Source organism: Schistocerca serialis, chromosome 3 (genome assembly GCF_023864345.2).
Source record: "Schistocerca serialis cubense isolate TAMUIC-IGC-003099 chromosome 3, iqSchSeri2.2, whole genome shotgun sequence".
In the NCBI taxonomy this organism is placed as follows: domain Eukaryota; kingdom Metazoa; phylum Arthropoda; class Insecta; order Orthoptera; family Acrididae; genus Schistocerca; species Schistocerca serialis.
This window is the reverse complement of record NC_064640.1, coordinates 355,820,343-355,833,624: the sequence shown is the minus strand read 5'-3', so window position 1 is coordinate 355,833,624 and position 13,282 is coordinate 355,820,343. Positions and strand designations below refer to the sequence as shown.

At 37.0% G+C, this 13,282-nt stretch overlaps 1 pseudogene; it reads left to right on the top strand.

Annotated features, from left to right (window-relative positions):
* Positions 1 to 13,282, top strand: part of LOC126470835 (katanin p60 ATPase-containing subunit A-like 1) — a 67,613-nt pseudogene that overhangs the window by 26,420 nt on the left and 27,911 nt on the right.

The following is a 13,282-nucleotide window of genomic DNA, read 5'->3' as shown; positions in this document are numbered from 1 at the left end:
GTTATAAGTTTACTCTTTTGTGAAACATTCCATGAGTCACAATACGCTCAACTGCGAATGTTGTTCTCAGGCCTGCGATGAGTTACTTACTGTTTGTAGACAGCTGGAAACAGATCTGACAACTGTTAGATGACTGGAGTTGCACCAAACAGGTGTACTTGGAGGGCTACAGAGAAACATGTACCAAAGATACCAATGATACCTCGAATACAATCTTCCCATTGTTTCCTCTACAGCAAGTACAGGATCTATCACTACTCGCCATTGTGGATGGTGTGATAGGTCTCAGGGCCCTGTACAGAGGAGACAGGGACCAGAGAGAACTCAAGGTTTTACAGCCACCCACCCCACCCCCAACCAATGAATTCAAGGTTCTGTCTTTCACTGAAACTGAAACTGAGCCAGTAAGACTCACTTCACTTATTTAGGAATCTGCTGTGTATCATGTCAAGGGGAGAAAATTTAAAAGAGTATGGGGTCTATTAAGCACTGACACTTATAACATACAGGAATACTTGTACCCTTAGAAAAATTTCAGCAAAGGATGGGAAGGATCACCACATGCACTCCACACGTATGCCCATTCAACATTCTGAGGAGGCCGTTCCAGCACCCATTGAAGGAACAGACAACTGTGTATTGTGGAGCATATTTGAACAAACAGTGCTTGTCAGGCAAGCTTCAAAATCATACTTGAATCCTTCCACGACTGGAAGGAAAGGCTGAAAAGAATAGCCATTTTCACAGACATACATTCTGCAGCATTTCCCCTGGTTCTCAGTTGAGAAGGCGGCTTGAATCACTTTGACTTTGGAGGTTCTGCGACAAGTTAGGCTACAGATTCTTAGAATTGCACCATAGAGTAGAGAAATCTACGGTCTGTCTAGATGTGTCAGGTGTGCACTACACATCAGAAGCTGTTACCAAGACAGTTGATGGTTTGTGGGGTGCACAAAAGATTTTTTTTATATTACCTGACTCTTCATGCTGTCTGAGTAATGACACCTGTAAAAGCATCAGTGTAAGGTCAAAATTAATGCACTCCCCTTGCCACCTTCCCCCTATCCACCCAAAAAAGTATAGAAGTCCTAGTTATCAGTATCAATTGCTGAAGCACTTGCAACAAAGCACCAGGGTTAATAGCACTCCTAAAAACAGAAATGCTGAACTCCAGGAGTACTATCCCAATTTAATGCTTGCACCACTGCCAAGATTGGTGATATAGATATTAGGGTCACTACTATTAAGAAAAAATTTAAACCGCTAAGACTGAATGAAGTTCCATGACCTGATAGAATTCCTATTAGATTCTATACAGAATTTGTGGCTGAGTTAGTGCCCCTCGTAAAAATATTATATACCATAGATCTCTCAAACAAAAAAAACTGTGTCCAGTGGTTGGCAGAAAGCACAGCTCTCACCCATCTACAAGGAGGATAGCAAAAGTTATCTACAAAACTAATGTCCAATATCATTGACATGCATCATTATAGAAACTTAGAACATATTCTGAGTTCAGACATAACTAGGACTTCAAACAAAATCACCTCTTGCAAGGTAACCAGCATGGATTAAAAAGCATTGTTCATGCAAACCCAACTCACACTTTTCTCACATGATATCTGGAAAGTTATGGAGCAAAGCAGTCAAGCAGATGCATTATTTCTTGAATTTTGAAAAGCATTTCACTCAGTACCTCACCTAAACTTCTTATCGAAAGTATGATTCTGTGGGATATCAATTGAAATTTATGACTTACTGAGGATTTCATGGTGGAGAGGATGAAGCATGTTATCTTGGCTAGAGGGCCATCAACAAATGTAAAAGTATCTTCAGGCAACCCATAGGTAGGTTTCTTGGGATGCTTGCTGTTCACGTTGCATATTAATGACCTATCAGACAACACTCATAATAACCTCAAACACTAACCATTGTAGCCGAGCGGTTCAAGGCACTTCAGTCTAGAAGCGCGCGGCTGCTTCAGTCACAGGTTCGAATCCTACCTTGGGCATGGATGTGTGTGATGTCCTTAGGTTAGTTAGGTTTAAGTTCAAATGGTTCAAATGGCTCTGAGCACTATGGGACTTAACATCTGAGGTCATCAGTCCCCTAGAACTTAGAACTACTTAAACCTAATTAACCTAAGGACGTCACACACATCCATGCCCAAGGCAGGAGATTCGAACCTGCGACTGTAGCAGTCGCACGGATCCGGACTGAAGTGCCTAGAACCGCTCAGCCACCGTGGGTGGCTAGGTTTAAGTAGTTCTAACTCTAGAGGACTGATGACCTTAGATGTTAAGTCCCATAGTGCTCAGAGCCATTTCTTTTAACCTCAAACTTTTCACAGATGCGTTTATGTGTAATGAAGAACTGCCTGAAAAAATTGCACAGTTACTGAGATAAATCTTAATAAGATTTAAAAGTGGTGTAAGGATTCACATCTTGCTTTAAATTTTCAGAAATATAAAATTGTGCATTTCCCAAAATGAAAAAAGTCGTATCCATCAACTTCAATAACAATCAGTCACAACTCGAATCAGTCAACTTGTACAAATACAAGGTTGTAACAATTTGTAGTTATATTACATGGAGAAATTGCCTAAGCATAGTTGTAGATAAAGTAAGTGGCAGACTTTGTCTCATTGGTAGTACACTAAGAATACATAATCTGTTTACAAAGGAGGTTGCTTACAAAACACTCAAGCTATGCAGTAGTTCTATAATGCTCTTCCATGGGTCTAATAAATCTGTGACCATTTGTGCTGTCCTTGGTGTAAGGACAGTATGAATGGTCACAGATTTGTCAGACCCACAGAAGAATTGTTAATGGTACAATGTTAATGATATCTTAAAGAAGCAACACTGTTTATCTTTGATTTGTGTTATCTACCATTTTTAAATGCTTTCGCATTTTCTGTTTATTCTGTGTTTGTATTGTTGTCTGCCATTAGTTGTAAGCTGTTACACATTGCAATAAACTCCGTACAAATGGGCTTATTTTCATGGTTCATTTACTGTTCCTGATCACAGGTTATGGTTCTAGGTGCATAAGTCTGTTTTCAGTGTAGTGGCAGAGAGTTGTTTCCTGGTGTCATGCGTAACAGCAAAACTTTTAATGTCACCGGCATAGTGTTGGCGTGGCACACTGGAACAATCTACACATCAGTTTCATTTAATATTGTCTGCAGGGGACAATTAGGTGGTGTAGAAATTCCAAATGGATGTGATATTAAGAGTAAAAGACCTTTTAGATACTGCCAATAGCATTGTTACTCAGTCACCACAGGAGAGAGAAGCAGAAGTAAAAACATGGCAGGAAAAGGACACAAAAACACAGGAGTTTATTGTGACCTGGATGGAGGTAGCACCACTCAGTCATCAGCTGGCATGTGGACAAAACTGAGACTGTGTATGAAAAAGAGTCCACAGTATTTACCTACTTCAGCAAAAGTGTTTCTTGCTCCAGTTTGATGATGACGCAGTGGTTACCGTTGTGTCGAAAATACAAAAAAATCAACACAATATTGAAGCAAGTGGGAGAACCACTTTCAGATAAAATGATCATAACAAAAGTGGTAATGTCATTGAGAAGGAAATGTTTAATGACTTAATTTCAAGATTGCTCATTGAGGAAGAGAGAAATAATCAGTGCAATCAGCCGGAGGTAGCTTTAGTCAGTCTAAGCAGGCAATAAAAAATTACCTGTTATGCTTGTGGTAAGACGAGCTACTACGCAAAGGACAGCAAAAGTAAAGCAAATATAGAACTAAGAAGTTGCAATTATTGTAAGAAAAGATGTCATTTGAAGTCAGATTGCAGGCTGTTGAAATCAAAGGAAGGCAAAAAGGCTCAGAATGTAAATGCCTTTATGTGTATGAATCAAGGAGTTGACCTAGAAAATTATTGGATGAGGTGCTAGCGAGCATATGTGCTGAGAACTGTTGACAAAACTGGACAGTGTGCAAAGCTCAATGAAAGTTACTGTGGGTGACAGTAAACTTCTTGATGTGACTGAGCATGGTACTGTGGAACTGTATGCATGGATCAGAGTTAAATTTATCAAAACAGTACTTAGTGGAGTGCCTTTTGTTCCTGAACTGAAATTCAATCTGTTTTCTGTAAGAACTGTGTTACACAAAGATATGTGTTTAGTTTCAAACAAGGAACAATGTGAAATCTTGAAGAGTAAAGGCAAAGTTTGTGCATTATTCAAACATGTCAACAAAATGTATCATACATTGTTTTCACTAAACGGAACACAGTCACAACTGTCAATGGTTCCTTTTATGCATGTGGATGAAACACACACTGTGGTTGACAGTAATAACATGTCAATTTGTCTATATATATTGAAAACTTGAGTGTCTGGCACAAATAATTGTAACATCAGAGCATTACGCACATGAAAGAGTTTTTATCATATAAAGGAGTGAGATTCATTGAAAACATTTGTAAAGAATGTTTAGTATGTAAACAACATCACTTGCTTTCCCTGTCAGTTCCTCTGGAGCTAATGCCTCACTCGAACTGATTCGTGCAGATGTCTGTGGACCCATGGAGATGCATTAGCTTGGAGGAGCTGGTTCAAATGGCTCTGAGCACTATGCAACTTAACATCTGAGGTCATCAGTCCCCTAGAACTTAGAACTACTTAAATATAACTAACCTAACGACATCACATACATCCATGCCCGAGGCAGGATTCAAATCTGCGACTGTAGCAGTCACGTGGTTCCGGACTGATGCACCTAGAACTGCTTGGCCACTGTGGCCGGCTTCTTGGAGGAGCAAGATATTTTTTGCATTTGAAGGATGACAACTGTGGTTAACACAAAGTATTTTTTATGAAACAGGAGAATAAAGTAAAATGTTTGATTAGGTATTTTATGCAAACACTGAGAGAGAAAATGGTCGGAAAATTAAAGTTCTAAGAGGTCATAATGGACTGGAGTTTATGAGTACTGACTTAGGTACATTTTTGAGTGAAAATGGCATAGCCCATCAAAGATGTGTTGTGTACACTCCACAGAAAAATGGAAAAGCTGAAAGGGAACTGCACACCTTGGTTAAAGCTGCTCATTCAATGATTTCAGGAATTCCCAAACATTTCTGGGCTGAAGCAGTTAACATGGTGGCTTATTTATTAAATCAAACTGGTCCAAGCCCTATAGAAAGTAAAACTCCTTTTGAAGCTTTTTATGTTAGAGAATTGCCCTTAGCAGATTTGAAAATATTTGAAACGCATATGTCTGTCCCCATACCCAAGGAAAAGTGACTGAAACTAGGCCCCAAAAACAAGATAGATTTATTTGTGGGTTATGATAATGATGTGAAGGGCTACAGAATATTTATACCTCCCACAAAGAGAACTGAGATGCAGCAAGACATTATTTTTTGCCTCCAGCAGTATCCAAAAGGAAGAAGAAAGCTGATGTTCATGTAAAATAGTCAGATACTATTCATTGTGATAAAAAGAACATAGATGAAGCTTCAGATTTAGAGGAATGGAAAGAAGAAATGAGGACTGATGTTGTGGAAGAAAATAAAAGTCAGCCTAGAGGAGAGCAAGAAATCAGTGAAGACAGTGAAAACAGAAATTTTTTTAGAGGATGCAGAGGACAAGAACACATACAATCTTAGATCCAGGAGGAAAATTCAACACCCAAATCAATTGGAGGATTATGTGTCAGAGCTGTTGACAGCAGTGATTGACAAAGACCCCAGCACCTATGCTGAAGCAATGTCTAGCAGTGAAGCTAAAAATTGGAAAATGCTCAACCAAGAGAGCTGCAAGCCCTAGAAGAAGACATCACATGGTATTATGTATGTAAGCCAAATGAATGTGATGTTATTGACAGAAAATGGGTTTTTAGGCAAAAAAAGGGGTGAAAAGGGTAATGTTGTTTCTCACAAAGCTTGTCTTGTAGCAAAGGTTTCCAACAAAGCTTGTCTTGTGACTCTTCAAGCTTTCCTGGCGGATGTGTTGTAAATAGTCTTAGACAATTTACAAAGCTTGTCTTATTTAGAGGTATACAGTGCAGTAGCAAAACTGGTTTCATTGAAATTTTTTCTGGTTAATTTTAATGAGAATAACTTTTCCATCTATCAACTGGATGTCTTTAGTGCATTTCTCTATGGAGAGATAGTTGGAGACTACTGGTTATTGCAGTAAAATTAATGGCAAAGTTTGTAAACATACAAAAGCTCTGTATGGTTTAAAGAACTTACAAATAACTGTGCCTGATGTTACATTTTATTCTCTCATGCTAAAAAAGTACTTTAAGTAAATAATTATTCTTAATTTTACTTTATTTTCAACATGATTATTTTAAACCATTTTGTGGTACTTAAAATGATAAAATACCTGTAATTATTCTGTACACTTACAATTAGATGTTATGAGACAATAAAGTTTCTATTCTATTCTACCAAGCAAGGAAAAAAAAAAAAAAAAAAAAAAAAAAAAACATGGCTCTGAGCCCTGTGGGACTCAACATCTATGGTCATCAGTCCCCTAGAACTTAGTACTACTTAAACCTAACTAACCAAAGGACACCACACAACACCCAGTCATCACGAGGCAGAGAAAATCCCTGATCCGCCAGGAATTTAACCCAGGAACCTGGGTGCGGGAAGCAAGAACGCAACCGCACGACCACGAGCTACGGACTAAAAGTTTCAATTCTGCCATAAAAACAGGTAGCCTATTTATGGGGATTATGACAGTCAAATTGAAAGAATGCATTACAAATTTAGAAAAAAATGTGGGCTTTATAAGACATAAGATTTCGCATGTAATAAATGAAAATTCTGAGCTGCAGAACGTTTCCCCATCTTGGCGTTAAGCACCAACAATCAGTCGAATTGCTCGCCAAACAAAAGTAAACTATGAGCAAATACGTGTTGAACATGCAAAAAAAAAAAAAAAAAAAAAAAAAAAAAAAATCAACATATTTAGTGACAGGATGTGTCTAGCTTGCACTGTAATATCAAAAATTATGGAAAAGAGACATGTAGAATCAGAGAAATTCGAGAGTACAGAAGCGAACAAAATGCGACGTTAAGTCGAAGAGTTTCAGGTCTTTGCTACTGTGGAAATCGTTCCTTTAAAGGAATTGTGTGCATCAAATATAAAACTGCTTCATTTCTCTTGTGCAAATGTGAATTCGAAATGGAAGATATGGTTGTGCATGGAAGATGAGCTAGGACTAAATTTTAATAACAAAGATGGTACTTACATTTTTTATCAGTATGCTCATTGATGAAGTTAAAGATTTAAGAAGTAAAATCGACGAACTCCGTTGACAGAAGCTATAAAATGATGGCGAAATATGCAGAGACAACAAAATTGGCGCTAAATTATGCAAAAACCAATTCCCTGCAAAGAAAACCTTTACGAGAACTGAACAATATATTACGACTAAAAAAACATTTAAAACTGTGAAAAGAATTGCGAATGATTCTTCCTTAATTATTACAATAAGCAACAGGTTTCTAGCACTTCAAAAAGGATAAAATCACTAACAACAAAGTACCTGTACTGAAAATACGGTATTAATTTTACAACTGAAGCAAACAAAATAAATAACAAGAAATATTCACACAACAGAAACAGCAATGGCATAAGCAGCAGTCACAGTTGGAGTCAGTCCATTCATCCTATTATGTGGGTGTAATAATGTGTTGTGATAATGTAACTGGCCAGAAAATGTATAGGCCTAGGTAAAATGCTATCAGTTTACAAAGGTGACTGCTTCCAAAACACTTGTGTGTTCCACAGCACAATATTGTTGAAGTGTGTGGAAACCATACTAAACAGGACTTATTGGGGATACTGAACTTATACAAGTGGTCACATGTTTGTTTGACTCGAAGGAGACCATCGAAAATGCTGAAAAACTTGAATTGGCAGATGCTTTAAAATGGAGACCAAGTATCCTGTGAAAGCCTATTCACAAAGTTTCAAGAACTATTAATATATATGGAATCTAGGAATGTATTGCAGATGCCTAAAAGATTCACTCATATACCAACTGCAAATACAAAATTAGTTTAATTGGAACGTACACAAAGTCATTCTTCCCACACTGCATATGCAAATTAACTGGGAAGAAACTGTAGTGTGTGATACTGTGAGAAGTACCCTCTGTCATGCATGTCACAGTAGTTGGCAGAGTGTGTGTGTAGACGTATATTTTTTGGACAATTCCATTTATACCATAGAAGAGTTGAATAGACAATATTTATCAGAATTTTGAGACACATCTGGTTACTGTGGTTATGCAAGCCTATCCAGTTATGTCTCCAAGAGTGACCCAAAGCCTCAGTATGATTGCTATTCCCCTTGTATTTCTTCTGAACATTACAACAAGAGATTCTTCCAAAGCATACGTGGTAGCAGCATCACAGGGGTAATGGACATTGTACCCTGTACCACCAACCCAAGGACGTTAACATCCATGGAAACATTGAAAACTACGAAACAGATTCATTAATCAAATTACTACTGTATTATTATTTATGAGTCTAATTTAAATCCAGGTTCAAGTACTAGTCTGTTACAATTTTTCTGTTGTCACAATAGAAAAATGATTTTGCAGGAACTGAGTTAATTAACTGATTTCATTTTTTAATTTCAATGTTTCTATGGAAATATATTATGTATTAATAAATATAGGTTAAAACCAATAAGTAAACAGTGCGCATCTTTCGTGAAATAAAAGATAATTGTAGGGCAATGACTGAAAAAATTAGTTATTTTTCTGTCTTTTATTATACCAGACAATAATCACTGATTGTGTTTATACAATTATTGATTTCAAGTGTGATCTACAGCCATCTCTAAATCAGTATTGGAACACAAGAAGCTTTTTTACACAGTGATGCAAATGTAGCATATTTTGCTACATGTAATTCTCTTTGACCATGTGATCAAACTAACAAGAAGAATTGTCACTACAAAATGTGCACTGTAACCTTTTACACTGTGCTAGGAGTAATGGAGAGGATTATACCTACTCCCCTGCTTCCTGCATCCCCCATGTAAAATGCCAAGTTACATTGCACATATATTAAATAAAGCCTCCAAGCACACAAAAACTTCACTTTTACCTTGCATATAATTCTTCCAATGATAACAAATATAAATCTTCTGATCAGGGTACAGCTGAAGATCAAATATGGATACATAACAATCTTTAAATCAGGTCTTAAAGGGCATTATAGCCATAGTGCAGTAAATATCATACCTGTCCATTTGTCTTTTCATGTGTCTGCACGTGCATCAAGTCTATGAGCATTTCTTAGGTGTGTGTGTGTGTGTGTGTGTGTGTGTGTGTGTGTGTGTGTGTGTGTGTGTGTGTGTGTAATTCCTCCATCATACAGAAATAACAAAAGTGCTCTCAAAAATTTTTCAGTTCAGATAACAAGGTGATAATGGTACTAGCAGCAACCAACCATCCATGGAACATTGATGAGGCATTTCGCCGAAGATTTGAGAAAAGGATATATATTCCTCTTCCAAACGGTAAATCTGCATTCATAATTCATCATAATAATGGTATTCATACAGCTGTGTATTTGATTCACAGGGGTGTACTTAAACCCAAATCATTGAGCTATGACACACAGAATTGTTACACATACTCTAGCATCACTTGATGGAAAGATATTAACTTTCTCCTTATTATATTCCTAAAATCAATACACATATACACTCAGATCTACATATAATGTACAACTGTGCATGTACATGCAATATCAGTAACTGAAAATCCAGGAATAGAGATAGTATGTATGTAGGATAGAACACTGCCCGCCAAATAGAAGCAATTCTGAACAGTAGGTAATTGCTTATAAAAGACAAAAATGCTTTATTTTTGGAGAATGTCCTTTATTAGGACTACCAATGCACATGCTCAACTCAGCACAGGCTCTTGTATTGCAATGCTGTTTATCTAAATGAGGTCAGCAATGATGTCAAATGGGATAAGTGGTGGGCGAACAGAGATATATGTAGAGTGAGGAGATGGATGAATGGTACAGTAGGTGGGGTGGGGGGAGTTATGAAGGATAGTGCTAGGATGGAACATGTAACTGTTTTGCAAGGTCAAGTTAGGGATAGGTGTGCCAGGATGAAAACAGAGAGGAAAATGGGAGAGTACTGGGGTAACAATACAAACTCGTAGATACATATAGGAGATATCGAAAGGTTCAAAGTTATGAGTAAGGATGGAGTAGTAGATAGAGGAAACAGGAAAAGTAAGAGCATGTTATGGGAACAATTGGTGACATTAGTTGATGACATGAAGGGAGAAGAGAAGGAGGACAAGTGTGACACAAGAGTTAGCAAATATTGAAATCTTAACTGGAATGAACGATATGTAGAAGGGAGATTTCCCACCCACAACATTCAGAAAAACTTAAGGCTGTTGGCAAGAATCCAAGTAGCATGGCTTGTAAAACAAATGCTGAGGACAACCACTTTCATAGCATGCTAACTTTCAGTCACGGTTTGACAATATCTGTTCATGTGAGTGGATAGTTTAGTGCTCATATCTACATAGAATGCTGCATAGTACTTTCAACATAGTTATATGCTGTGACTGCTTCCATGTGTGGCTCTAGTTGTGATGAGTGATGCCAGTGATAGAATTGGTCTAGGAATGGTTGGCAGATGTATAGGACAGGTCTTGCATCTGGGTCTTATACAGGAATGTCACCCAGAGGTCAAGGGATTGAAAACAAGATGGCCATAAGGACACACAAAGATACTGCATAATTTTGGTGGACAACTGAATAGGGGTAGAGGAGTTCTGTTTAAGTCAGGGTTGGAAGGGTTGATATACTCTGCTGATGCTTCAGTACGATCCTCAGTACCCTAGGAAAAGAATTGCTTGTCACTGAAAATTTGGTATCCACTGGTTGCCAGTCTGTATGGGGGAGGGAGGTGAGACGTTTTTTATATAAGACGGGTAGCAGCTGCAGAGTGGATGTACTTCTGGTGAGTGATGGGTTTAATTTAAATAGTCTGAAAGTGGCCATCAGTGAAGTGAAGGTGGCTCTAGGGGCCAAGGAGGACAATATAAAACAGGTGGTAGACCGGTGTTAAGATTTTGAATGAATGACAGTGGGATGTCTTCATTGGGTCTCTAAATCATAAATATGTCATCAGTAAATCAGAACTAACTAAGGGTTTCAGGACTGTGAGTGATTAGAAAGGATTCCTCATGAAGGCTCTTGAACAGGTTGACACAGATCATGTAGATGTAATACGATTTTCCGAACATCCTTTGACCATTGATACAGGAATGCTGAATATGGGCAGAAATAACTGCAGGTCAAGCATGGAGAAAGGAGGAGATGCCAGTTACATTAAGAAGGCATGAAACTATAAAAACACTGATACCCATATACTTTACAGTGATCAGTGTTTTAAAACTTATGCTGCAAAAGTAGATTTTCTTGGAAAGTTAATAATAATAATAGCATACAGGACTCCATCTGTTAATTTTGAATTATTTATGAAATATTGATGCATTATTAAACTTCTTGACTTCCAAGCAAAATAAGGTAATATTATGTGGACATATAATTTTTCAGAGAACACCTGTTCCAGAGCTTTACTTAAGTTCCTTGCCATTTTATGTGATCCAGCTCCTTTATGCAATTTGCAACAAGAATTATGGGAATGAGCACTACTGCTACTGACCACATTTTTATAGATGCATTGAGATTACAAAGTGCTATTGAAATTCCCATAGTTAATGTCCTCTCAGAATATTATAGTCAATTGCTGATGTTTAATATCAGAGTGCACCACATAAATAAAAATAATTGGAAAATACAAGGGTGATAAATGGACAAGAAATTGTCAGATACAAACTGGAAAGATATGTACAACATTCCTGGTGTTAATGAAAAACATAATGTATTCTGTAACATTGTAATAGGCTACTAATAGAAACTGCATTCCTAAGAAATTAAAATATGGAAGCAGATTAAATGCATCTGAACCTTGGGTTACATATGTAATCAGAATATCATGCAGAACTACGAGAAAACTCTACTAGTCATCAAGGGACATGGATGATGATAGGATTAAAGCCCATTTCAAACTGTGCTGTAAAAATCCAAGTAAAGTCATCTGAGTGCCAAATGGTATGTATTATCAATAAAAAATAAGCTCCTTAAAGAACAAGATAAGAACTGTTTGGAACCCACCAAAAAAATGAGACAGGAGAAAAGAATCCAGAAAATGGAGAAATTTCTTTAAAAAATGAGGAATTCTGCATAAATTTATTTGGCCAATAACAGATAGATTAGGTTTGAATATTTCCATAGAGTACTTTCCAAAACAAGTTACATAAAATTCAGCATCCTTCTACATTTCCAAAATAAGTTTCCAAATTTTATTAATTCTCTTACAAATAAATGGTCAAGTGGTTATGAAGAAATCAAAAGTAAAATAATGAAATGTTGTTCAGCTGAGCTTACAATTAGTAATATATTGGCTTACTTATGCAACTAATCTTTTCCTAGAGAGACAAGCGTTCTGTTTTCTGCAACTTCACAAAAAAAGGGGTCAAGACACTATTCCAAATTACCAATCTGTCTTATTATTGCCAGTATTTTCAAAAAAAAAAATTTAGAAGATCATATAAGTTGTAAACACTTTTGTTTGTTTATTTATTTGTCCATCTTCAAGCATCTGCATGCAAAGGATGCCTAGACATTTGTAAGTACACTCTATTTTATTTAGTTGAGTTGTATGTATTTCTATTTTTAATGTTTGACAAGAATTATCTTGGTGTACAGGTTGGCTTAGGCTATTCCTTCTATAATTTACTTCTATATGCAAGAGGTAACTGCATATGGAGAGAAATAAACTGTTAATATATTTAACTGTGTGGAATAAGGCCTATAAGGTATTTTAGTCATGGAAATTCCAGATGTGCACCTGTTGGTCTTGTTCAAACAGATGCTCCCCCCCTCCCCCTTTCTCTCCCTCTTAATTTTTCTCTCTTCTTCTTTTTCTTCCTCAGGGAGAATCACCCTAAAATCAATACCTTATTTTAAATGAAAGTGGAAGATATCATAATAGGAACTCAGTGATAGTTGTTTAAAAACATATGTGCATTGTTTCCCCAACAAATAAATAACAAGTGACAGAATTATAGATATACCATCCGTGTGACTATTTGAAGTAAATTTAGTCTCGAAATGTATGCCAAGGAGTTCAGCAGATGTGCACTCATTTCAGCATAGGATTAACTGAAAA